At 43.3% G+C, this 26,301-nt stretch overlaps 1 protein-coding gene and 1 non-coding gene across 2 annotated transcripts in view; both read right to left on the minus strand.

The window, feature by feature from the left end:
* LOC126183521 (solute carrier family 28 member 3-like) overlaps positions 1-26,301 on the minus strand; it is a 418,615-nt gene that overhangs the window by 191,219 nt on the left and 201,095 nt on the right. The gene's annotated exons all lie outside the window — the stretch shown is intronic.
* Trnat-ugu (transfer RNA threonine (anticodon UGU)) lies at positions 20,515-20,589 on the minus strand. The gene has a single exon. It is a non-coding gene; the product is annotated as a tRNA-Thr (tRNA).

Here is a 26,301-nt window from a genome sequence, read left to right on the forward strand (position 1 = left end):
GTACTGAGATGTATCCTCAGTCTAGTCACAAATGTCGCTTGATAAAAATGTTCTAATATGTGTAAATTCCTAAGGGACCAAACTGCTGAGGTGATCGGTCCCTAGACTTACACACTATTTAAACAAACTTATGCTAAGGATAACACACACACACCCATGCCCGAGGGAGGACTCGAACCTACGGCGGGAGGGGCCCGACATCCATGTATGGCGCCTCAAACCACGCGGCCACTCCGCGCGGTTTCGCTTGATACCCTGTACAATCGTGACGCAGTATTTTGGACCAAGGACGTAACACTTGCGTCGGACCGAATGCGTCAAGCGGATATAGAATGTGGATTATGTGAACACATCTCCCAAAACGTCAGTATTTCGTTATCTGGATTCCAACAAGAGGCGCTTGTGGGTGACTCTGTGTGCACTTATCACCGGCTGTACGCCTTAGTCGGAATATATGTCCCAGATAACGAGCTGCAGGTGACCTACTGATCGGGAAGGCTATCTGTTGAGATCTTGGCCTTCCAATATGAAGGTCATTGATCGAATCGCCTTAAAGCAACTTTGTTCATCACCGGTAAGCGTATGAACTTCAGTGTGCGTTATTACCAGGGAAGAGTTGCCAACTGTACAAAAACATGTTTTGCGTATGGAACGATTAAGAAGTCACAATTGGACCTATTAATGAATACACGTGTGATAAAGATGACGTTAAGGTTTTTAGTGAAAGCGTGAAGTACAGCAGGTGCAACAGTAACTGTTGTTTATGCTTAGCAAATTTGCTTGCTAATGCTTACAGATACTTGTCCAATGAAAGAGCATTCTATCTGGTATTTTTGATCAAATGACAGACGCGTTCTATTGCACTCCACAAACAGCAAACGAGTCAACCTGCTTAACTGGCTTGACACTGTAACAACCTAACCTGGAGATGGGACAGGGCTAGAACGTCGAAATCAGTGTGCAATGCTCTACTTACTTTAAGCTACTGTTTTTGACGTATAGCTATCATAAAATGCGAGCAGGCATGATGCGGTTTCTTCGGTAGATGAAATAATATGTTCTCTGAGCTGACTGCTTGACTGCCATATTCAATGTTATTAGTTTCGTTGTTATTGGCTTTCTCAATTAATTATACATGCCTGTAATGTGAGTGTGAGTCGAAAGTAAACGGTAAAGAAACAATATAAAACACTAGTTAATATTATGTTTTGGATAATGATGCTGAGTAAGTGCCAGCTACCTTTAATTAAAACGGTCATTATTTCAACAAATCTAAGGATGGAAAGTCTGATCAATCCTACTTCAATTAAGTAATACCTGGAGGACATCCCAGCTATAGTGCCATTAATCTTACACAACATGCCAGTAACGCTAACTTGATTTTGAAGTAATACGAGGAAAATAATGAAAAAAATCGATATGGTTAAATTCTGTGGGTTGAGAGCGTCTGTTTAGAATTTCGCATAGACCCATGATCGGTAGGGAACGTCTGACAAGGAATACCATACCAAAAGCGTCCCTTTAAAGCAAAATAGTGAGACCATTGTTACCGTGGTTCAGCTATGTGAGCGAAGGCAGGATGGGTTTGAAGTCAGGTAAACTAAGTCGTCTGATATGGAGCATAAGCTCAGCCTGGCCATGTACTCCTCAAGAGGACCATCACTACACTCACTTTTAGCGACGTAGGGAAGCCACGCAAAAATGAAACCTAGAAAGCCGAACGGGAACTACAACCTCAGTACTTAGGAGTGCGAGCCTAGTTCCTTAACTACAGCACCACTTCACTCAGTGAGTTTCTAGGAACGGTAAGCAGCAAAATATATGCTGGTAGGTCAAGGTAACGTGTGTTGGAGTTAAAGATAGAAACTTGGGTGACAGTTACTAAAGTAATATAACTCAATTGTAGCAGTATTGAATAGAGAATCATGGTCTGTTTACCACCAGTAGTAGTCCTCGATTGAATTCTTCATGATGACATGACGTCGGTTTCATAGAAAAAGATCTTTCACCCATGCCTCTAAAGACTGAGTAGGGGTTTCGAGTCCTCACGGGAGACGCTAAGTACTACTGGTATATACGTAAAAACATGGATATATAATATTTTAAAATGACAAAGACTCGCGTAACCAACAAATTACAAGTATTTGGTCTGCTAGCTTGAACGAAAACGGAGAAATCTGTTAAAAGCCTCTGATAATTCTGCTGCATAACTACTGAGGACGATGTCTTAAAGGTGGGTAGTGAGCTCAGCTGTTGACTACTTACCAGGTAACCCGCCCGATCCGGCCTGACGAAAGCACTGATTACGGAAATTGCTTTGCCTCCGTGCTTAGGTTGCTTATCAGTTCAGAAAAATCTAATATCTATAGTTGCACGATAAGTGTGTGGTAGTGACTGATGAGCGGCGTGCCTGAGTCTATATCAATGACAAGTGAATGATAGCGAGCTCTGTCCGTTTCCCTGAAGTCATCAGAAGTGCACTTTTATATCACGTTGTTAATGTAAAATGCAGCACCTAGAAGTTTCCACTGGCTTCTTGCTCCTATAGTCTACGGTAATAATAGATGTCAGTTTGGTATGGACGTTACGTACCCTGACACATTTCTGTGGGAAATATAACGTGAACTGTTTTGTTGAACGACGTGTTGTTGAGTGACGTAACGCAGTCTCATATAGCAGGAGCTGAAATATAGTACGCACGCTATTTTGGGACATAAATACGTTGCGAGCAGCGAAGAGCTATGTATTATCACATAGATGGTCTAAGTAGCCCCCGTCGTATATAAGGTACCACTGATAGTGTAATATACACGCTTCTGGCTGCTAACGCATCCAAATACGACCAAAAGTTTAACATGTCGTCAACAACGAAAACATTAGAAACGGATCACTTGTTCAATATTGAAAAGGTCAGGGGAAGGAATCGGCCGCATACTTATTGGAAGAACCATCCGAATATTTGCCTTATGCAACTGAAGATAATCAACCAAAATCCGAGAATCCAAGACGAGTAGCCCGGAAAGGTATATGAATAAGTCTACTTTGGAATGTTTAACCACTGCTATCACACCGCACCACAACTGTCGATCGAACTTAATTTCGGTAAGAACATAGTCAAATGCGTTGCGAGATGAAATCAACGCATGCAAAATTACTGGGAACAGGATGAAGTCATTGGAATAAATAAGATTATCAGTATCGTGGGTGGCATTAAACTGCTGAGCTGCTTCTGTCTTACTAATTTACAACGCAAAGGCGGTGCCTTTCTGAATTTGGTTACGACGCACCCTATTTAACGTCAAGCACTTTAAACAAAATTCAGTCAGTAGTAAGAATAAACTCCTTGGCACTTTGTTATAAAACAACTCAGCAATTTTTGGCACATTCTGGAAATGAACTTCACAAATACATTCATGTTTACAAAAGTATATAACATTTTTGTAATGAAATGAAATGATCGTAAGGCATTGCTGTCCGCGAGGCCACATCCTATAAAAACACACAAAAAAGTGAATCACCCAAAAGAGATGAAGGAAACTAAACGACACTTCACGGGTTGAGAGGGTATGTGTAATTATTTCAGTGAATACGAAATCGAGTCCAATTTACAAAGGAACTTTGCATTGTTGTTGTTGTGGTCTTCAGTCCTGAGATTGGTTTGATGCAACTCTCCATGCTACTCTATCCTGTGCAAGCTTCTTCATCTCCCAGTACGTACTGCAGCCTACATCCCTTTGAATTTGCTTCGTGTATTCATCTCTTGGTCTCCCTCTGCGATTTTTACCCTCCACGCTGCCCTCCAATGCTAAATTTGTGATCCCTTGATGCCTCAGAACATGTCCTACCAACCGATCCCTTCTTCTAGTCAAGTTGTGCCACAAACTCCTCTTCTCCGCAATTCTATTCAATACCTCCTCATTAGTTAGGTGATCTACCCATCTAATCTTCAGCATTCTTCTGTAGCACCACACTTCGAAAGCTTCTGTTCTCTTCTTGTCCAAACTATTTATCGTCCATGTTTTACTTCCATACATGGCTACACTCCATGCAAATACTTTCAGAAACGACTTCCTGACACTTAAATCTATACTCGATCTTAACAAATTATCTTCTTCAGAAACGCTTTTCTTGCCATTGCCAGTCTACATTTTATATCCTCTCTACTTCGACCATCATCAGTTATTTTGCTCCCCAAATAGCAAAACTCCTTTACTACTCTAAGTGTCTCATTTCCTAATCTAATTCCCTCAGCATCACCCGAGTTAACTCGACTACATTCCATTGTCGTCGTTTTGCTTTTGTTGATGTTCATCTTATATCCTCCTTTCAAGACACTGTCCATTCCGTTCAACTGCTCTTCCAAGTCCTTTGCTGTCTCTGACAGAATTACAATGTCATCGGCGAACCTCAAAGTTTTTATTTCTTCTCCATGGATTTTAATACCTACTCCGAATTTTTCTTTTGTTTCCTTCACTGCTTGCTCAATATACAGATTGAATAACATCGGGGAGAGGCTGCAACCCTGCCTCATTCCCTTCCCAACCACTGCTTCCCTGACATGACCCTCGACTCTTATAACTGTCATCTGGTTTCTGTACAAATTGTAAATAGCCTTTCGCTCCCTGTATTTTACCCCTTCCTCCTATAGAATTTGAAAGAAAGTATTCCAGTCATCATTGTCAAAAGCTTTCTCTAAGTCTACAAATGCTAGAAAAGTAGATTTGCCTTTCCTTAACCTTTCTTCTAAGATAAGTCGTGTTCCAACATTTGTGCGGAATGCAAACTGATCTTCCCCGAGGTCGGCTTCTACCAGTTTTTCCATTCGTCTGTAAAGAATTCGTGTCAGTATTTTGCAGCTGTGACTTATTAAACTGATAGTTCGGTAATTTTCACATCTGTCAACACATGCTTTCTTTGGGATTGGAATTATTATATTCTTCTTGAAGTCTGAGGGTATTTCGCCTGTCTCATACATTTTGCTCACCAGATGGTAGAGTTTTGTCAGGATTGGCTCTCCCAAGGCCGTCAGCAGTTCTAATGGAATGTTGTCTACTCCTGGGGCCTTGTTTCGACTCATGTCTTTCAGTGCTCTGTCAAACTCTTCACGCAGTATCGTACCTCTCATTTCATCTTCATCTACATCCTCTTCCATTTCCATAATTTGCATTATGAACTCACTCATCAGTATGATGCTCCACCACCTGTGGCCTTGATGCATTCCCTAATTCGGTTGGGAATGGTGTCACAAAGCCGCTGTATTCTCTCCGGAGGTGAGCTGGCCCACCACTGTTGTAAGTGGTCCCTGATATACTCGATACTAGCACTGGGACAGCGTTGATGTCTGAGCTCATCCCACATAAGTTTCACTGGGGACAGATCAGGGGATCTTCCTGGCCATGAGAGTACCTCAGCATCACACAAGACAGTTCATAGAGACACATGTGTTCTGTTGAAAAATGGCGCCACAACACTGTCACATGAGAGGTAACACATGAGGGCGCAGGATGTCCGTGACGTACTGCTGTGCCGTCACAGTTCCCTCAATCACTACCAGCAGTGACTTGAAGTCATACCCTATGTCTCCTGACACCATGACGCCAGGAAAAATACCGCTGTGCCTCTCCAAAACATTCGAAGAACGGGACCTCGGACCTGTCCCCATGTCACCGCCATACTCGCCAACGACAGTCACCCGGGGTAGTGCAGAACCATGATTCATTGCTGAACACAGTACCATGCCAATCATCAGCTGTCTAACGCAGCACCAGTCCAAACGCAGCCGTTTGAGCTGTGGTGCTAACTGTAGCCTATGCATAAGATGGTAATTCCTTAGTCCGGTTGCTGCATCTCCAATCAATGGTGTGGGATGGCAACAGCTCGTTATAGGGGGTCCATTACTTGTTCTCGAATGACAGGCGCTGATCCAAAGGGGTTACGATATGCCTGGTACACAATACGGAGGTCCTGCACTGTGGCGGTCAGACGTGATCGACCGGAGCCGTCACGACGGGTATGACTGCGCCCATATTCCCGTGCAGTCAACAGCGGGCTCTTGTCACATCCGAATACCCAACAAATTTGGATATTGCACTGTTCGACTAGACCAGGGGCGGGCAGGAATCCTGCACATGTGCGGTGCACTTGCACGCGTGCAGTTAACAGGTGTTCCGCGTGCACACAGGGGCAAGCTGGCCACCCGCTTATCTCCCCTCCCCACCATACCTTCTGACCGCTCCTTCCTCTGTAATGAGTTTTGTTTCCTAGCTTGCTTTATTGAGCGAATGAATAAGGTTAGTAGGAGTGCTTGAAAGAAATCACGGTTTGAAAGAGTACCTATTACCTACGATACGTTTTATTTAATTATCACAGGTGGAGTTTACAATACGTTTAATATCTGGAACAAAATTTCTACATACAGACAAACACAAACAGTTACGTAAATTTTCATCACTGATGTTTGCTCTTAACCGAGACTTATTAATTCAGCAAATGGTTTTCCAGCTCTCGCTATATTAAGCGCAGTCTTATAACTTGCACATACCGCTGGGCTATTATTGTTGTCGTCCTGAAAACTTGAAAACAGTGCTCCATAAAATGTTAAATCAGTTACATGAGAGACATGACGAGAGGAAGTCGCAGATCTCTCGTGACAACAGCAACTACGACAAATTCAAATGGCTCTGAGCGCTATGGGACTTAACTGCTGTGGTCATCAGTCCCCTAGAACTTAGAACTACTGAAACCTAACTAACCTAAGGACATCACACACATCCATGCCCGAGGCTGGATTCGAACCTGCGACCATAGCGGTCGCGCGGTTCCAGACTGTAGTGCCTAGAACCGCTCGGCCACTCCAGCCGGCCAACTACGACAGATTCATCTGGTATCGTAAGATCGCTCTTCTTAAGCTCAGTCAATTCCCCATCCGCTCAGAATCCGACAATAAATTGTACTCGTCCTTGTGAAATTTATTATAATGGCCTTCAATACTTAACTTCCGTTGATAAGCGAGAATACTGCCACATATTAAACATTTCGAATTTTCACGTTTTTGCACAAAGAAAAAATGATTCTCCCATTACTTTTTAAAAGATAGCAAATCTCCACTTCTCCGTTTTTTGAAATACAACGTTCACTACATAGTGCTCGCTTCGCATCAACGTCAGCAGCTTAGCCTGGCACTACACTGCCGCAACCTGCCGGCTGTCGCCACAGCCCCGGTCGACGCCTGCACGCGAGCAGCACACGTGCAGCGCTGTACGCTCATGAGCCGCGTGCAACGTTTGCCCGCCCCTGGACTAGACTGTCAAATGGTGACCCACAATGAGTTCCGTTGCTGACAATCCTGTCTCTCACAAATACCCGCCATCTCCGTGTCCGCCATGGTGATCATTCTGCATCTGAAGCTGTTCACTCCTGTTTGATTTTTCCATCAAAGATTCATATATAAGACACTCCAGAAGAATTATCAGTTACGACTCTCTTCTTTAAACTGGACGCAGATTTTCTAGGCAAGAAGCGTTCTTTTGTCAAACAGCAGGCAAGACCAAACTTTACTTTTTAATAAAGCATTTAAAACCTCCCCATGAAACAAGGGAAGAAAAAATAACAGAGGACTCGCATCTCCCTTGCCACGAATCCAGAACAATCTGTCCGATAAAGATCTTCTTCTGCAGCCTGTAGATGACTTCTCTTTCTCTGACATGCAGCTTAATAGGTGGCGCAAACCCCGGAGAGAGCCTGTAGCGTTGTACGAAATGCTGCACAGACCAATGGAACTGCATTCCGCATTGCAAAAGACTTGCTCCATAAAACCATTATGGCCGCTAGTATCACCTCACGATATAAATATATAATTTTTAATGTTAGGTCGAACCTTCGTGGTGTGATGCCAGCAATTTTGCTCATAATAGTCAATCCTCTAGCGCTGTTACGTCTGTGTGGGTAACCAAGTTCGGTCACTTCTATTTGTGCGCACAGAGGAACTTACCGCTGAGATTTCTGCTTGCAGGTACAGAATGTACAGAACCATGGGCGTTGCCGTTGGTGGGGAGGCTTTTGTGCCTCAGCGATACAGATAGCCGTATCGTAGGTGTAACCACAACGGAGGGGTATCTGTTGAGAGGCCAGACAAACGTGTAGTTCCTGAAGAGGGGCAGCAACCTTTTCAGTAGTTGCAGTGGCAACGGTTTGCATGATTGACTGATCTGGCCTCGTAATATTAACCAAAACGGCCTTGCTGTGCTGGTACTGCGAACGGCTGAAAGCAAGGGGAAACTACGGCCGTAATTATTCCCGAGGCATGAAGTTTTACTATATGATTAAATGATGATGGCGTCCTCTTGGGTAAAATATTCTGGAGGTAAAATAGTCCCCCATTGGGATCTCCGGGCGGGGCTACTCAGGAGGATGTCGTTATCAGGAGAAAGAAAACTGGCGTTCTATGGATCGGAGCGTGGAATGTCAGATCCCTTAATCGGGCAGGTAGGTTAGAAAATTTAAAAAGGGAAATGGATAGGTTAAAGTTAGATATAGTGGGAATTAGTGAAGTACGGTGGCAGGAGGAACAAGACTTCTGGTCTGGTGAATACAGGTTTATAAATACAAAATCAAATAGGGGTAATGCAGGAGTAGGTTTAATAATGAATAAAAAAATAGGAGAGCAGGTCAGTCACTACGAACAGCATAGAGAACGCATTATTGTAGCCAAAATAGACACGAAACCCACGTCTACCACAGCAGTAGAAGTTTATATACCAACTAGTTCCTCAGATGACGAGGAGATTGAAGAAATGTATGATGAGATAAAAGAAATTATTCAGATAGTTAAGTGAGACAAATATTTAATACTCATAGGGGACTGAAATTCGACAGTAGGAAAAGGAAGAGAAAGACAAGTAGTAGGTGAATATGGACTGGGGGTAACGAATGAAAGAGGAAACTGCCTGGCAGAATTTTGCATACAGCCTAACTCAATCATAGCTAACACTTGGTTTAAGAATCATGAAAGAAGGTTGTATACGTGGAAGAGGCCTGGAGACACTGGAACGTGTCAGATAGATTATATAATGGTAAGACAGAGATTTAGGAACCAGGTTTTAAATTGTAAAACATTTCCAGGGACAGATGTGGACTCTGGCCACAATTTTTTGGTTATGAACTGTAGATTAAAGCTGAAGAAACTACAAAAAGGTGGGAATTTAAGGAGATAGGACCTGGATAAACTGAAAGAACCAGAGGTTGTAGAGAGTTTCAGAGAAACCATTAGGGAACGATTGACAGGAACAGGGGAAAGAAATACGTTACTAGAAGAATGGGTAGCTTAACAGATGAATAGTGAAGACAGCAGAAGACCAAGTAGCTAAAAAGAAGATGGCTAGTAGAAATCCTTCGGTAACAGGAGAGGTATTGAATTTAACTGATAAAAGGAGAAAATATAAAAATGCAGTAAAGGAAACACGCAAAAAGGAATACAAACGTCTCAAAAATGAGATCAACAGGAAATGAAAAATGGCTAAGCAGGGATGGCTGGAGGACAAATGTAAGGATGTAGAGGCATATATCACTAGGGGTAAGATAGATACTGCCAACAGGAAAATTAAAGAGATCTTTGGAGAAAAGAGAACCATTTGTATGAATATCAAGAGCTCTGATGGAAAACCAGTTCTAAGCAAAGAAGGGAAAGCAGAAAGGTGGAAGGAGTATATAGAGGGTCTATACGAGGACGATGTACGTGAGGACAGTATTATGAAAATCGAAGAGGATGTAGGTAAAGATGAAATGGGAGATATTATACTGCGTGAAGACTTTGAAAGAGCACTGAAAGACCTAAGGCGAAACAAGGCCCCGTTAGTAGACAACATGCCATTAGTACTACCGATAGCCTTGGGAGAGCCCAGTCCTGGCAAAACTCTACCATCTGGTGAGCAAGATATGTGAGATAGGCAAAATAACCTCAGACTTCAAGAAGAATATAGTAATTCCAATGCCAAAGAAAGCAGGTGTTGACAGGTGCGAAAATTACCGAACTATCAGTTTAATACGTCACACCTGCAAAATACTAACGCGAATTCTTTACAGACGAATGGGAAAACTGGTAGAAGCTGACCTTGGGGAAGATAAGTTCGTATTCCGCACAAATGTTGGAACTCGTCAGGCAATACTGACTCTACGTCTTATCCTAGAAGATGGATTAAGGAAATTCAAAAATACCTTTCTAGCATTTGTAGACTTAAAGACAGCTGTTGACAATGTTGACTGGAATACTTTCTTTCAAATTCTGAAGGTGGCAGGGGTAAAATACAGGGAGCGAAAGGCTATTTACAATTTGTACAGAAACCAGATGGCAGTTATAAGAGTCGAGGGGCATGAAAGGGAAGCAGTGGTTGGGAAGGGAATGAGACAGGGTTGTAGCCTATCCCCGATGTTATTCAAAAAATGTTCAAATTTGTGTGAATTTCTAAGCGACCAAACTGCTGAGTTCATCGGTCCCTGGACATACACACTAATTAAACTAACGTAAACTAACCGACAAACTAACACACACACACACTCGAGGGAGGACTCGAACCTGTGACGGGAGGGGCCGTGCAGTCCAGGATATGGCATCTCTACCGTGTGGCCACTCCGCGCGGCAATTTTATTCAATCTGTATATTGAGCAAGCAGTAACGGAAACAAAAGATAAATTTAGAGTAGGAATTAAAATCCATGGAGAAGAAATAAAAACTTTGAGGCTTGCCCATGACATCGTAATTCTGTTAGATACAGCAAAGGACCTGGAAAAGCAGTTGAACAGAATGGACAGTGCCTTGAATGGAGGATATAAGATGAACATCAACAAAAGCAAAACGAGGATAATGGAATGTAGTCGAATTAAATCAGGTGATTCTGAGGGAATAAGGTTAGGAAATGAGATACTTAGAGTAATAGATGAGTTTTGCTTTTTGGGGAGCAAAATAACTGATGATGGTCGAAGTAGAGAGGATAAAAATTGTAGACTGGAATGGCAAGAAAAGCGTTCCTGAATAAGATAATTTGTTAACATCGAGTATAGATTTAAGTGTTAGGAAGTCTTTTCTAAAAGTATTTGTATGGAGTGTAGTCAGGTATGGATGTGAAACATGGACAATAAATAGTTTAGACAAGAAGAGAATAGAAACTTTCGAAATGTGGTGCTACAGAAGAATGCTGAAGATTAGACGGGTAGATCACGTAACTAATGAGGGGGTACTGAATAGAATGGGGGAGAAGAGGAATTAGTGGCAAAACTTGACTAGAAGAAGGGACCGGTTGGTAGGACGTGTTGTGAGGCATCAAGGGATCACCAATTTAGTATTGGTGGGCAGCGTGGAGGGTAAAAATCGTAGGGGGAGACCAAGAGATGAATACATTAAGCAGATTTAGAAGGATTTAGGGTGCAGTAGTTACTTGGAGATGAAGAAGCTTGCACAGTATAGTGTAGCATGAAGAGCTGCATCAAAACAGTCTCTGGACTGTAGACCACAAGAACAACAGGTACAGGATATCACAGATGAGGTAGCCTATTAGAACAGTCTTGGAGAGGTGCAAGGAACATAAGTGATACATTTTATTGAAATAACTAAGAAACTCAGCTGTGGCCAGAAACTGACTAGAGAAAAATCATGAATTGGCGTACCACAAGGTTAGTATCGTGGAACATACACCAAGTTCCTGTTCTCTTTATGATTAAGTAGTCTGTCGAAATAAAGACGACGGGTAACATGATAAACATAACGAGACATTTCTTTTTGAGAAAGACTTGAGATCTCCCAGGCATCTTATTACTTACAGCCAGAAAATGACGGGATTTGCGTTTCACCGAATACCAATGAAGAGCAATAGCGCGTCAGAGTCCATAGACGGACTGTGGGCTATTAGTAGGTGGCGCGAAACCAACAAATACCTCACTGTCTAGCCACAGCGCAGATCCCAAGTACGCACACCACCGCTTTGGTGAAGGCAACCATGTCAGCCGTCAAGTTACTGTGCACAAAAGCAGAACTGTTAACTCGGTTAGTCACACAAGATACACCCTCTACAAGTGAACTTAGCTTAGTACTGAAAGTAGATCTTAACTTCCAGGCTCAGTCTGGATCACGTATGGTCGATATTCTTTGAAAAAGGCAGGCGAGAAGAGACATAAATTGTTCCAAAACCAAGATATCTAGATTTCACTACTCTCAAGAAAATAATTATCAAAACTGAACCAACACGATTCCTTGAAAAGTATGCCATAATGCTATGTGTATGCTTACCTCCTATGTGCTGCTAATAGCCATAATGGGTGGGATTAGAGCGCGATGATGTTTAGCAACAGGTGAACAGGTTCAACAGCAGTCTTTCGAGTAGTTGCAGGGTAACAGTCTGGATGATTAACTGTTCTAGCCTTGTAACATCAGCCAACATGGCCTTTTTGAGCTGGTGCTACGAACGGCTGAAAGCAAGGGCAAACTACAGCCACTGTTTTTTTTTCGAGGGCACGCAGCTGTACTGTATGTTTAAATAATGACATCCTCTTGGTCTTTCCGACGTGCGTGTGGTAAATGGGGAAACGTCAACTATGGCGACGTTATAACCAAATGCGTCCAAACGGAACCAACTTGCTTGTACTCTTCCCTTGGCTGCCGAAGGACAAACACCGGAGACATCCATCAGACAATGAAGAACGTGTATGCGATTAAGGCGAAACGTGCGGGGAAACAATGACAAGACGTGCTGCTGTTTCATGATAACGCACATCCCCATAGCTCAAATACTGTAACTCAGAAGTTACGCCAACTCAAGTGGAAGGCATTCGAGCGCCCGCCCTATAGTCCTGATTTCTCCCCGCGCTGCTATCACGTTTGAGGTCTCTTAAAAAAGGTTTGATGGGTCTCCGATTCCTGTCGGGCAAGGAGGTGCAGTCGGCAGTTACGGACTTCTTCACGCAGTAGGACACAGTGTTCTAGCAAATGGGTATCTTCAGCCTGATGATTTCCTCAAGCTCACGGCGAATTTTTGCTGATTGGCATACCGATTCCCGACTGTACCCCTTCGAACGAAAACCTGATCGCCCCTTATATATTCTGGAGATAAAATAGTCCCACATTCGGATCTCCGGGCGGAGAATACTCTGGAGGATGTCGTCGTCAGGAAAAAAATAAAATAAAATAAAAATGAAAGTTGCATTCTACTGGTCAAAGTGCAGAATGTTAGATCCATTAATCGGTGAGGTAGGTTATTACATTTAAAAACGGAAATGGATATGCTGAAGTGGGAATTACTGAAGTTGTATGCAGGAGGAACAGGATTACTGGTCAGGTCAGTAGAGGGTTATAAATACTAGGGTTGGAACTTTAATAGTGGCAACTATTTATTTACAGCTCGCACAAAATAGTTACGTGTTTCAAAGTTTTAGTGACCTTCAAAGTAGCCACCAGCATTGTGTATAATCCGTTGTCAGCGATGTGGAAGTCGTAGGATACTCTTAGCAGTGGCAGTTGTGACAGTTCGAGTGGCGCGGTCTGTTGCCCGACAAATTTGTTGCAGTTCTGGAGCGAATGCCGTGAAGTGTTTCCTTCAGTTTAGAAATCGAGTTGAACTCACGAGGGCTTAAGTCAGGAGACTGTAGTAGGTGGTATAGCACTTAGCAGGCCCATCAGTCAAACAACACTGTATGTGCTTGAGCATTGTCCTGCAAAATGATGGTTGGGTTCTGTAGAAAGTGTCTGAGATGAAACTTTCTGAGATGAGATCTGGATAATTTGAAAAAAAAAACCAGAAGTTTTGAAAGTTTCAGAGTGAGCTTTAGGCAACTACTGGCTGAAAAAGGTGAAGGGAATACAGTAGGAGATGAATGGGTAGCTTTGAGGGATGAAATAGTGAAGACTACAGGGGATCAAACTGGTAGAAACACAAGGCCTAGTAGGAATCCTTGGATATCACAGGAGACGTTGGATTTAACTGCGGAAAGGAAAAAGAGAAAATTCAAAAAATGCAGCAAATGAAGATGGAAAAAGGGAATAGAGACGTCTAAAAAATGAGTTTGGAAGAAAGTGCAAAATGGCTAGATAGGAATGGCTAGCGGACAAACCCAAGACTACAGAAGCATGAGTAACTAGGGGAAAGATGGAGATGGTATATAGGAAAATTAAAGAGACATTTGGAGAAAAGAGAAGTATCTGTACGCATACCAAGAACTCAGATCGAAAACCAATACTAAGCAAGAAGGGAAAGTTGAAAAGTGGAAGGAATATACAGAGAGGCTGTGCAAGGGAAATGAAGTACGAGGCAATATTATAGAATGACAAGAGGAAGTAGATGAATATGAGACGGGACTTACGATACTGCGTCAAGAACTTGACAAATCACTGAGAGACTTGTGTCGGAACAAGGTGTAGACATTCCCTCAGAACTATTGACATCCTTGGTGGAGCCAGCCACGACAAAGCTATTCCTGGTGTGCAAGATGTATGAGACAGGAGAAATACCCTCATACTGTAAGAAAGTAAAGTATTTGTAGACTCAGAGTAAGCTTTTAGCAATGTTGACTGGAATAGACCCTCCGAACTTTTGTCCGTTTCCGTAGCGTAGAGGTACTGTTACCAGCTACTACACAGGGGGCACGGGTTCGATTCCCGGCAGGGGACTGGGTGTTGTGTGTCCTTCATCATCATTTTCATCATCATTGACTCGCAAGTCGCCGAAGTGGCGTCAACTAGAAAGAACTTGCAATACGGCGGCCGAACTCCCCCGAATGGGGCCTCCCGGCCAACAATGCCATACGATCATTTCATTTTTTCCGAATTTTCGAAGATTGGAGGGAAAAATACAAGGAGCGAAAGGTTATTGACGACATGTTCAGAAGCCAGTTACGAGGTGAAGGGCATGAAAGGGAAGCACTGATTGAGAAGGGAGTGAGATAGCGTTGTAGCCTATCCCCCAATTTATACAATCCATACATTGAGGAAACAGTAAAGGTAACCTAAGAAAAATTTGTAGTAGGAATTAAGGTTCAGGGAGAAGGACTAAAAACTTCAAGATTTGTCGCTGGCATTGCAAATCCATCACAGACAGCAAAAGAAGAGCAGCTGAACAGAGTGGACAGCGCTTGAAATAACGATATAAGATAAACATCAACAAAAGCAAACCAAGCGTAATGGAAGGAAGTAGAATTAAATCAGACGACATTGAGGGAATTAGATTAGGAAAAGAGACACTAAAAGGAACAGATGAGTTTTGCTATTTGGACAGCAAAATAACTGATGATGGACGAAGTAGAAAGGATATAAAATGCAGACTGGTTATAGCAAGGAAAACATTTATGACAATCAGGATTTTGTTAAGAGTCTGAAAATATTTGTCTGACGTGTAACCTTGTACGGAATCGAAACATAGATGGTAAGCTGTTCATATAAGAAGAGAATAGAAGCTAAAGATTACATGGGTAGATCATGTAACTAATGACGAGGTACTGAAAAGAATTGGGAAGAAAAGAAATTTGTAGCACAAGTTGACTAAAAGATGGCTGTTAAGATACGGTCTAAGACATCAAGGAATCATCAGTTTAGTACTGGAGGGAAGTGTGATAGGTAAACATTGTAGAGCGAGACCAAGGGATGATTCAGTAACCACGTTCAAATGGATGTAGATGAGATAAAGAGGCTTGCACAGGATGGAGCAGCATGGAGAGCTGTTATGAAGCCAGTATTCGGACTGAAGAGCAAAACAACAACAACAAACGATTATGGTGGAGTCCTAGAGTATAATAGTGGACGCCGAACAAACGCATTGGCGGTGATATGGCGGTCACTGGAATACCCATTCTGCAACACATATCAATGCAACAATTTCGTCGGGAAGCGACAGGTGAAATTTCAGAAGAGGGGAAAGAAGATTTTAAGAACATAATATGAAACAGAGGAATATCGCAAATGCTGAAACGACTACGTATATACTGAGAACAAAGACAAAGACGAATTTTGCAAAAAAGAGAGACGCCGAAACAGTAGTTCACAGGTACAGTTCACCATTGACGTCAGAAACGAATTTAGTCACAGCAGAAGCGTTGCACCGGAGGATCACTGTCAGTTTGAAAGTTTAACACAATAATTAGATACAATCTGAAACATCCATGTGGTGACCGAGAAAATTATGGATAATTAGGGAAAAATAACATATAATTATTGGAAATACTTTTGTATGCTCCTTCTAATGATGGTCGCGAACTTCGCACAATAATGATACAGTACGGGATGCGTATAAAACTGCACGTGACGTTAATGTCATGGCACTGTAGAAAATCAAGACAGTTCTTAAGTACGTACAACTTTCATCATGCTGTGACATTTAAATTTCCCGCATCGACCATTCTGGCTTTCACAAAAAAACGTACAATCAACGCGTTGCAAATACTAAAGCTAGCAGGTTACATTGGTGTGAAAATCTTAAGAACGAAAGTAACTTTTATAGCCACCATTAAATGTGGGGCTACAGAACAAATGATCCGGAAGGAGAAGCTCTTACAGCTTCGATCGAAAATCACCACCACCATCTCTAGTACTATGCAAAGGACTTGAAAACCTTTTACCCTGTCCGATGGCAGACTGATACAAACCCAGATCTATGTATTTTAACAACTGATCAACAACACACCCCAGTACCCCACACAAAGAAGTTATCAGGTTTCCCTCACTGCGAACACAGACCAGTGCTCGTAGCCATCAGAATTCAGACTCCTCTAATCAGATCTGTCCAAAAACTAAGGTGGAACTTCAACAAAGCCAACTGGACGTCTCATGCGAAGGAAGTTCATTGACATTTCCGCTGGATCCCAGCGACATTAGGAAACTTCACGCGCTTTGTTGGTGTCATTATAGGAGCAGCAAAACGCAATATACTACGTGGTTTCAGGAAGGAATTTGTGACCTGCTAGAGCAAGAAGACGGAAGAGCTCTGCAAGAAATACGAAGCCCATTGGTGACCCAGAAGCAGGCAACAAGGTACTCCAGTCTCTTAACAGCCAAAAGAAATGAAGATGGTTGACAGCTACCAAAGAACTGGACTTCACCCACTCAAGTCGCAAAGCATGGTCCCTGCTCAGACGACTAGGGGCAGCAACACCGAAAGTCAGCCAGAAACCACAGGTCACCCCATCGCGGATTGCACAACACATCAAGTCACGAGCAGACAATGTCCCCCTGGACAGCAGCAGCACAAAAAGTTTACAAGAAGAGCTTAAAACTATAGATGGCACCCTTCAGCTCTCCTTTTAGAGAAGTTGAGAACGCCATAAGACGCCTAAAGCTAATGGCTACAGAGACCTTTTACAGACTGCTTGTGCAAGGGTCAGGTACCGGCAGATAGCAAAACCCCTTGCAGTCCTCAAACCAGGAAAACCGAAAAACGATCCCTCAAGCTATCGTCCAATTGCCCTTGTCAGTGTCTGCTACAAACGACTGGAACGGCTAATCTACAATAGGACCTACCAAACAGTTTGTAACACTACCGCCCTGTCGGACGTGCGTTAGCTCAATAAAGCCTGTACTGTAATAAGTTCACGGGCTTCACCTTGTAAACAAGGATTTAGTACATAAGTTGACCGCGTGTACCTAATGGAAGCAAGATCGAACCTACATTCAGTTAGTAACTACAGTGATGCGTCAAGCAAATGCAAAGTACAATTACGCGTTCGCATGGACAAGAAGTACACACAGTAGATACTACCAATGAAAAATAATACGGTCGCCAGCCTAATTAGGCATTGAGTGAGTTTTTCCTTGTACAAGTATGTACATGTACAAGCATAACAACACGTAGTAATGTTGCGTTTTATAGCAAAATTTAGAACCAGAAAGAATCTACTGAACTAAGGTTTTCTTCTTTTGTACTAATTTGGATGAGCTAAATTTACACAACACCACACAGCAATGATTACTACGAGCTGCACTTTGTATATTGATCAGACTGAAATCGGGCATAGATTACCCTAGAACAGCAATTTTGAAAACACACATACAATGTCACTATTAAAATTGGAAAAAACACTGATACACTTAGGTTTAATATAGAAATTAATTTTACTGTTCAATTCTGATCAGTACACTTCAAAATGTGCAAGAATAGGCAAGAGAATGGGGGGGGGGGGGGGGGGCCCTGAAACTGTTATAGTCGTTATACTGAAACTAGTAAGTCCTGAAGGTAAATTAACACTCAAAATTATCAATCTGTGGATGACTATACTTTTATCTTAATTTTGAATTAATTAGTTATCCTTCTTTCTGTCTCAAATTAATTAAATAACATTGCTAGCTCCATTCAAAATTTATCTTTCAATTTAACCACACTGTTGTTCTTTACTAACATTTACATTTGCACTCCTAACTTTCAAACTGCTTTATAGCTTAAATTGGTCTGCAGATAATTTAGTACTAACTGTAAACTTTCAATTCAGGATACTCGGGTTGCACAATATGTGGTAAGGACCCTATTTAGGTCAATGATAAGGATAAGTGATGGCTAAGGCAATTCTGGTAAAAGTCACGTTATTATTGAACAGTCAAAACAGTTTCGACACTGGTCCACACAAATACACTTCTAAAGATGAAATAAATGTTTGACCTGTGCACGTCGTTGCGGCGGATGGCGGGCAGCGAGATAGCGGGCAGCACAGCACACATACAAGCACGGCTAAGGCTCTCACAGTATCGGCACTTTCATTCTTCTTGGCGTCGTAATCTTTCCAGTTTTGTGCCTGAGAATATAGCCATGCCAAGTAGTCGTCGGAATCGACTCATCCGAGGCTCAATGGAATCCACTTTTCCTAGATAGCCTCCTCGGTACAGTACATGTTCCTCTGACCGATGCCCAACTCCGACTGTATTACTGAACCCGTTGTGCCGAACCGCGCCAGTGCGCGTTTTCCCGCGCTCGCCTGCATCCACCTTTTCCCGCGCCCCTACAGGTAGGGTATTCACCACAGGTTTTCTACTACACATATTCTAATGCATTACCTACGTATGGACCAAGTGTTTAAATTACACTTTTCACATTTTACAATAGTTTTAACATTAAATACACTTTCCTTTGGTTATCAAATTGCTTAAAATCTAACATAAGTAATGACATTCATTTCAAAAGTTGTGTACAGTTTCTTTAACATGACACGAAAAAAAAATTCAAAATAATATTTACATTATTTTACATAAATTCAGAAAGAAACATTTATCTAAATGCATAAAGAAAAAAATTATTATAGGTACATTATTGTTACAAGTTGACAGCAAAGTGCCTCCCTACCAAGCAGGCGTCAGGCAAAACCGCAGCTGCTGTGAGCAGGTATTGGCGCTCACTTCATATATCGAAGCTGGTTCCCAGAAAGGGCTGAAAAATTCAGTAGCACTTGTAGATCTAGCTGCTGCTTGCGACACTGTTTGGCTGGATGGACTAATGTTCAAGCTAAAGCGAACTGTTCTATGCTTAAGAGTAACAACACTGCTGTCCAACATGCTGAAAAATCGATATTTCCGAGTCTGTTTTCATGACAAAACGAGCCTACCACAAGGATCTGTCCTGACCCCTCTAGGAAGTTCTGCTACGCTGACGATACCGCCACAGCATATCAAAGCAAGCACCTAGAGGAGGGAGAAAATGTGCTCACACAAGACCTTAGAGTACTTCGTGACTATTGCAGAAATTGGAGATTGTGCCCTAACTCCACAAAAACTGAAGTGACAGCTTTCCACCTCAACATCTGATTAGCAAATCAGCCACTAAACGTCACCTTCTGTAACAAATCAGTTAAAAACAACCCTCATCCTAAGTATCTTGGAATCACACCGGACCGATCACTTACGTACAGGACTCACCTCACATCACTAGCAGAAAAATTAAAGACCAGGAATAACATTATCCGGAAAGTAGTTGGAACTTCCTGGGGTGCACAAGATGACAATCTCCGTACAGCGGCCTTATCTCTCGTATATCATGTGGCTGAATATTGCGTACCTGTCTGGTGCAGAAGTGTGCATGCCAGTAAGGTTGACGTTCAGCTGAACGACACCATGAGAATTGTAACGGGCACCCTGAGATCAACCTCACTACCTTGGCTGTTTGCTCTCAGTAGCATCGCTCCACCACATTTGAGACGACAAGAAGCAGCGTCCCGCGAACGGGAAAAGATTAATAACCTAAAGCTTTCCCAGAGGCTACCCGTCCAGGAAATACTGCTCAATCCACCCTGCACGCGTCTCAAATCGAGAAAACCATTCTGGACAGCTCGAGAACCCGAACCATTCAAGATAGAAGATGTGTGGAAGGAGACAAGGAAAAACGACACCAGCATACTTTTCCGCGGCCTCGAAGACCCTACATACATATCAGGTTTCCAACTACCTAGAAGAACCTGGTGTTTGCTCAACAGAATCAGATGTGGACATGGAAGAACTAAGTTATATAAATACCATCAGCTGCTGACAGGCGTTGATAAATATCAACGGGGACAGGTGAAAATGTATGCCCCGACCGGGACTCGAACCCGGGATCTCCTGCTTACATGGCAGACGCTGTATCCATCTGAGCCACCGAGAGCACAGAGGAGAGTGCGACTACAGGGTCTATCTCGCGCACGCCTCCCGCGAGACCCACATTCTCACCTTATATGTCCACACACTACATTCATAGTGTCCCACCCCAACACACTTATTACTCGTGGAAGACATTCTTATCAAGTCCCGTAAGAGTTCGGGGAATATGTGTGCATCCGCGCAGAAAAAGAAGGTCATGGCCAGTATTGCCAGAACTATATACATATATTGATATGGTGTCTGCTCTTTCGGACATGTCCGAAGAACAGACACCATTGATGACCTGCAGCCGTCTAGATCGCCCGTCAGCAGCTGATGGTATTAATATAATTCTAACTTCGTTCCAGACAGCTGCAGGTCATCAATGGTGTCTGTTCTTCGGACATGTCCGAAAGAACAGACATCATATCCATATAACTACAAGGTGCATTCAAGTTCTAAGGCTTCCGATTTTTTTTCTAATTAACTACTCACCCGAAATCGATGAAACTGGCGTTACTTCTCGACGTAATCGCCCTGCAGACGTACACATTTTTCACAACGCTGACGCCATGATTCCATGGCAGCGGCGAAGGCTTCTTTAGGAAACTGTTTTGACCACTGGAAAATCGCTGAGGCGATAGCAGCACGGCTGGTGAATGTGCGGCCACGGAGAGTGTCTTTCATTGTTGGAAAAAGCCAAAAGTCACTAGGAGCCAGGTCAGGTGAGTAGGGAGCATGAGGAATCACTTCAAAGTTGTTATCACGAAGAAACTGTTGCGTGACGCTAGCTCGATGTGCGGGTGCGTTGTCTTGGTGAAACAGCACACGTGCAGCCCTTCCTGGACGTTTTTGTTGCAGTGCAGGAAGGAATTTGTTCTTCAAAACATTTTCGTAGGATGCACCTGTTACCGTAGTGCCCTTTGGAACGCAATGGGTAAGGATTACGCCCTCGCTGTCCCACAACATGGACACCATCATTTTTTCAGCACTGGCGGTTACCCGAAATTTTTTTGGTGGCGGTGAATCTGTGTGCTTCCATTGAGCTGACTGGTGCTTTGTTTCTGGATTGAAAAATGGCATCCACGTCTCATCCATTGTCACAACCGACGAAAAGAAAGTCCCATTCATGCTGTCGTTGTGCGTCAAAATTGCTTGGCAACATGCCACACGGGCAGCCATGTGGTCGTCCGTCAGCATTCGTGGCACCCACCTGGATGACACTTTTCGCATTTTCAGGTCGTCAACTCTGAAGGCGATCTGTTCAACAGTCATTCGGCGATCCCCCAAAACATTTCTCTCCACTTTCTCGATCATGTCGTCAGACTGGCTTGTGCGAGCCCGAGGTTGTTTCGGTTTGTTGTCACATGATGTTCTGCCTTCATTAAACTGTTGCACCCACGAAAGCACTTTCGACACATCCATAACTCCATCACCACATGTCTCCTTCCACTGCTGATGAATTTCAATTGGTTTCACACCACGCAAATTCAGAAAACGAATGATTGCACGCTGTTCAAGTAAGGAAAACGTCGCCATTTTAAGCATTTAAAACAGTTCTCATTCTCGCTGCTGGCGGTAAAATTCCATCTGCCGTACGGTGCTGCCATCTCTGGGACGTATTGACAATGAACGCGGCCTCATTTTAAAACAATGCGCATGTTTCTATCTCTTTCCAGTCCGGAGAAAAAAAATCGGAGGCCTTAGAACTTGAATGCACCTTGTATATGGAAGAACTAAGTCCTTCACGTACAAATTGGGACTCTCACACTCCCTGATGTGCGACTGTGGAGCAGCAGCACAATCTGTTTAACGTAGTGTAGAGGAAATAAATGTTTTAGTGGAGGCTGGAACGACATAATCAACGCCTCGCCAACAGCACTGGATTAGATAGACTCTCTGGATATCAGTTTGTGATATAATTAGTGACCAAAACTCTTGTACACTCCGTTTGTTATGTTTAGATATTTCTTTTGTATTGTGTAAACATCTCTGTAAATTGCATGTGTATTTCCATGCGATAAATAAATAATAAATAACTTTAGCATGATGTGTCACTGCCAAGTAACATAGCAACATAGCCCCTTGAGACTTCGACCATACATGAAAGAAATGCTACTGTACAGTAGGGAAGGTAACTCAAACAATACACAATGAGACGAACAGAAACGCCACTATTATTCAAAAACAATGATTACACAGAAGTCACCGCGATTTACCCATAGCCCCCCTCTCGTGGTCGTGCGGTAGCGTTCTCGCTTCCCACGCCCGGGTTCCCGGATTCGATTTCCGGCGGGGTCAGGTATTTTCTCTGCCTCGTGATGGCTGGGTGTTGTGTGCTGTCCTTAGGTTAGTTAGGTTTAAGTTGTTCTAAGTTCTAGGGGACTGATGACCATAGATGTTGAGTCCCATAGTGCTCAGAGCCATTTGAACCATTTGATTTACCCATAGACATTACAAAAGGCAGGACAAGTTTTTTTAATAGGGTCTGTGAGCACCAGAGACGACAAGGTATGTCCTGCCATGTCCTCTCTGAAGACAAGTTTGGCAAGGAGTTCCATTCTTCCACCAGCACGGTTAACAATTACTGGATGGTGGATAGTGCATGTAGACGTGTTGCAGTACGTTTCCCCAACCCATTACACACGTGATGGATGAGATTTAAGTCGGAGAAACGGGCAAGCCAACCCATACGCCGAATATCCTCTCGTTCCAAGAGCTCGTCCACCTGCCAAGTTCGATGCGGTCGCACATTTTCGTCCATCAAAATGAAATCAAGCCAGAATGCATCCCTGAAAAGACACACATGAGGGAAGAGTACAGTGTCATAATAACGTTGACCGGTGAGTGTACTGAGTTCGAAATTTCGAGGTCAGTATGCCCATACAACATTATGCTTCCCCGTATCATAACATCTCGACCACCAAAACGATCATGTTCGACAGTATTACTGTGTGCATTACGTGCTCCCAACTCTCTCCATAAGAGGGTATCTAATGTACCTAGGAATATTGTCGAACATTATCGTTTTGGTAGTCCAGGTGTTATGGTGTGGGCTGACAAAAGTTCCCATGGGCGTCCAGACCTCCCAAGCTTTGAATATGACACAATTACCTGTCAACGGTATTGTGACACTGTACTATATCCCCATGTGTGTCTTTTCAGGGGTGTATTCGGCCTCGAATTCATTTTTATGGATGACAATACAAGATCGCATCGAACAGTGCAGGTTGAGGAGCTCTTGTAAAGAGAGGATATTCTGCGAATGGACCGGGTTGCCCGTTTCCCCAACTCAAATCTCATCACGCACGTGTGGTATGCGTTGTAGAGACGTACTGCACCACGTTGACATGCACCAGAGACCATCTAGCAGCAAATAATATGTCGCTTATTTGGAAAAATGGAAGTCATTGGCGCCAAATGATATGTCTCTTGTGTGGACAAATGTTGTCGAACTGACCCTGACGTCACTACATGTAGCGACAGAGACAGGCGCCCCGACACTTGTGCAACTAACACAACACCCAACCCAAGAGTGACACCAATTCGTGTTTGGAGGTGAGACTCAGCTCTGTGGAAAGTATCGTATGATAGATGTATACATGTGTTGTGGCTTAGAAGAGAACGAACGTTTTCTGATTGTCTTCTTCATCGTCATACCATCCCACGTATAGGGTGCCATTGCGTACACTGCACAACCATCTCTGATTGGCATAGCCGTTCATTTCGACAACAAGCGTCAGATTTCTGAAGTGTTAATGCCAGTGGCTCTGTCCCATTTCGAGGTTACCATGACATTACCTTCCTACAAGATAACACAAGAGGGCACATTCCCCATGCTGTCCTGACCTAACCCAAGGCAGAGGGTGTTGGACCGTTGTCCTGGCCAGCACCTTCAACATATCTCTCACCCAGTGAAAATACACTACCGGAAAAAAATTTGTACACCTGGAAAGACGAGGTCGATTCTGATCTGACGACGGCATAAGCCACCTGGGGGATGGTAGATATACTGATAATGGTTTCAATGTCGTCCGCCAACAGATAGCATTGTGGCACAACTACCAGAGCACCATCTGTGTCTACTCTTTAATAGTGAATGTTCACAGCCAGAAGGCGCAGTGTGGTGCAAACGTGTGAAGCAAACAGGCAACCATGCCACGGAGACGCACGCGTGGTCCCTACAACCAACTGAGTGAGTTTGAAAGGGGTCACATTGTTGTCTACCGAGGGGCGGGATGGTCCTTTCGGAGAATTGCCTCATAAGTTAGATGTGCTGCGTCAGTTGTGCAACGATGTTGGTTTCAGTGGTCACGTGAACATTCTCACACCCGCAGACGAGGTTCTGGATGTCCACGTAGCACATACGCCCGCCAGGCAGATCGTACAGCTACCACAGACGGATGAGAGGGCTTGTGAGCCCAGAAGTCCAAACACGAACTGTTGCAAACCGGTTATTAGCTATGAGACTACGAGCACGCACTCCTCTAGGCAGTCTTCCACTCATACCTGAGGATCGACGTGCACCGCTTGACTGGTGACGTCAGAGGACACCTAGGAGACGGAATGACGGGCCGTAATCTTCAGAGATGAAAACAGATTCTGCCTCCACGCAAGTGATGGTCGCTTGCGCGTACGACGTAAACCTGTTGAGTGTTGTCTCATAGGATGCATTTGTCCCAGACACACTTGCCCCAGCCCAGGCCTTATAATCTGGGGTGCGATAAGCTACAACTCTCGTTCGCCTTTGGATTTTCTAGAGGGGATGCTAACCAGCACTGGGTACATGCAGAATGTTGTTAGACCCGTTTTTTTGCCGTTCTTACTACAGGAAGGTAAAATGTTGTTTCATCAGGATAAAGAACTCAATGTGCTCTGCAAGGCCTGTAGCAACTTCCCTGTCCAAACCAATCTCTGTACTTGTCTCCAACGGAGCACGTGTGGGATATGACGGGACGAGAAGTCACTTGTGCGACTCGTCAACCAATAACTCTTACACAATTAAGTGAACATGTCGAGCAGGCGTAGCATAACGTATCCCAGGTCGGTATTCGCCATCTGTACGATCGACTGGATGCCGGAGTCAGCGCTTGCATTGCCGCCCCTGAAGGCTGTACCACGTACTGATATGGGTGTTTCAGCATACGTCCATACCTGGTACCTCAGAACCGTTTGTGCTATAGATTTGTAAATTTAATCATTTCATGTACTCCATACTCACCATTTCAGCAATAAATCTTGAGTGAACTGGAAACTTGTAAAACAGTGTACTATCTTTTTCCGGCAGTGTATCTGATAGTTGCTTTCCATAAGAAGGTTCCAAACGGGGTACTAGCAGTAATAGGGAGCCCGGGTGGCTGACTAGTGGGATAAAGATATCTTGTAGAACAAAGCGGGAATTATATCAAAATGTCAGAAGTAGTCACAATCAAGCTACAGCAGCCCATTACAAACAGTATTGTAAGGTGCTTAAATATGTTATTAGGAAGGCAAAGAGTATGTGGTATGCAAATAGAATAGCTAATTCACAGGACAAAATTAAAACCATATGGTCAGTTGTGAAGGAAGTGTCTGGTCGGCAGCACAAGGTCGACGATGTAAAGTCAGTTCATAGTAAAAATATTTCTGTTACTGATAAATCAGATACATGTACAGTATTTAACAATCATTTTCTGAGCACTGCTGATGAATTAAATAAAAATTTAGTTTGTTCAGGGAATCATGTAACTTTCTTGGCA

Source organism: Schistocerca cancellata, chromosome 4, assembly GCF_023864275.1.
Source record: "Schistocerca cancellata isolate TAMUIC-IGC-003103 chromosome 4, iqSchCanc2.1, whole genome shotgun sequence".
Classification (NCBI taxonomy): domain Eukaryota; kingdom Metazoa; phylum Arthropoda; class Insecta; order Orthoptera; family Acrididae; genus Schistocerca; species Schistocerca cancellata.